Consider the following 2,258-nt stretch of genomic DNA (forward strand, 5'->3'; position numbering starts at 1 on the left):
GGATTCATCCATGCACTTCCCAGTCTCTAGGACTATGAAATCAGTAGGGATGTAATGATCTTCAATTTTAACCAGAACATCCTCTACAAGTCCATGGGCTTGTTTTCTTGAATTGTCTGCCATCTCTAGTGAGATTTTTGCAGCTTGCACCTCAGAGATCCCTAACTTCTCCATTACAGAGAGAGGCATGAGGTTTACACTTGACCCTAAGTCACACAAGGCCTTCTTGAAGGTCATGGTGCCTATGGTACAAGGTATTGAAAACTTCCCAGGATCCTGTCTCTTTTGAGGCAGTTTCTGCCTAGACAAGTCATCTAGTTCCTTGGTGAGCAAAGGAGGTTCATCCTCCCAAGTCTCATTTCCAAATAACTTGTCATTCAGCTTCATGATTGCTCCAAGGTATTTAGCAACTTGCTCCTCAGTGACATACTCATCCTCTTCAGAGGAAGAATACTCATCAGAGCTCATGAATGGCAGAAGTAAGTCCAATGGAATCTCTATGGTTTCAGTTTGAGCCTCAGATTCCCATGATTCCTCATTGGGGAACTCATTGGAGGCCAGTGGACGCCCAGTGAGGCCTTCCTCAGTGGCGTTCACTGCCTCTCCTTCCTCCCCAAAATTCGGCCATGTTGATGGCCTTGCACTCTCCTTTTGGATTTTCTTCTGTATTGCTTGGGAGAGTACTAGGAGGGAGTTCAGTAATTTTCTTGCTCAGCTGACCCACTTGTCCTTCCAAGTTTCTAATGGAAGACCTAGTTTCAGTCATGAAACTTTGAGTGGTTTTGATTAGATCAGAGACCATGGTTACTAAGTCAGAGTTATTCTGCTTAGAACTCTCTGTCTGTTGCTGAGAAGATGATGGAAAAGGCTTGCTATTGCTAAACATGTTTCTTCCACCATTATTGTTGTTGAAACCTTGTTGGGGTCTCTGTTGATCCTTCCATGAAAAATTTGGATGATTTCTCCATGAAGGATTATAGGTGTTTCCATAGGGTTCTCCCATGTAATTCACTTCTTCCATTGAAGGGTTCTCAGGATCATAAGCTTCTTCCTCAGATGAAGCCTCCTTAGTACTGCTTGGTGCATTTTGCATTCCAGACAGACTTCGAGAAATCATATTGACTTGTTGAGTCAATATTTTATTCTGAGCCAATATGGCATTCAGAGTGTCAATCTCAAGAACTCCTTACTTCTGACTAATCCCATTGTTCACAGGATTTCTTTCAGAAGTGTACATGAATTGGTTGTTTGCAACCATTTCAATTAGCTCTTGAGCTTCTGTAGGCGTCTTCTTCAAATGAAGAGAGCCTCCAGCAGAGCTATCCAAGGACATCTTGGACAGTTCAGAGAGACCATCATAGAAAATTCCTATGATGCTCCATTCAGAAAGCATGACAGAGGGACATTTTCTGATTAATTGTTTGTATCTTTCCCAAGCTTCATAGAGGGATTCTCCTTCCTTCTGTCTGAAGGTTTGGACTTCCACTCTAAGCTTACTCAATTTTTGAGGTGGAAAGAACTTTGCCAAGGAGGCATTGACTAGCTTTTCCCAAGAGTCCAGGCTTTCTTTAGGTTGAGAGTCCAACCATGCTCTAGCTCTGTCTCTTACAGCAAAAGGGAATAGCATAAGTCTGTAGTCCTCAGGGTCAACCCCATTAGTCTTGACAGTGTCACAGATTTGCAAGAACTCAGCTAAGAACTGATGAGGATCTTCCAGTGGAAGTCCATGGAACTTGCAATTCTGTTGCATTAGAGAAACTAATTGAGGCTTAAGCTCAAAGTTGTTTGCTCCAATGGCAGGGATAGAGATGCTTCTCCCATAGAAATCGGGAGTAGGTGCAGTAAAGTCACCCAGCACCTTCCTTGCATTGTTGGCATTGTTGTTTTCGGCTGCCATGTGTTCTTCTCCTTTGAAGAATTCGGTCAGGTCCTCTAAAGAGAGTTGTGCTTTGGCTTCTCTTAGCTTTCTCTTCAAGGTCCTTTCAGGTTCAGGATCAGCCTCAACAAGAATGCTTTTGTCTTTGCTCCTGCTCATATGAGAGAAAAGAGAACAAGAAAATGTGGAATCCTCTATGTCACAGTATAGAGATTCCTTGAAGTGTCAGAGGAAAAGAAGAGTAGAAGACAGAAGTAGAAAATTCGAACTTATCAAAGGAGATGGAGTTCGAATTTTGCATTAAGGAATAGTGTTAGCCCATAAATAGAAGGATGTGAGAAGAAAGGAAGTGATTTTCGAAAATTAAGTAAAAATTTTGAAA

At 42.2% G+C, this 2,258-nt stretch overlaps 1 non-coding gene across 1 annotated transcript; it reads left to right on the forward strand.

The window, feature by feature from the left end:
* The first annotated feature begins 1,387 nt into the window (after positions 1-1,387).
* Positions 1,388-1,495, forward strand: LOC112704197 (small nucleolar RNA R71). Its single transcript, XR_003154833.1, has one exon. It is a non-coding gene; the product is annotated as a small nucleolar RNA R71 (small nucleolar RNA).
* The last annotated feature ends 763 nt before the right edge of the window (positions 1,496-2,258 follow it).

This window comes from Arachis hypogaea, chromosome 7 (assembly GCF_003086295.3).
Source record: "Arachis hypogaea cultivar Tifrunner chromosome 7, arahy.Tifrunner.gnm2.J5K5, whole genome shotgun sequence".
NCBI lineage: Eukaryota > Viridiplantae > Streptophyta > Magnoliopsida > Fabales > Fabaceae > Arachis > Arachis hypogaea.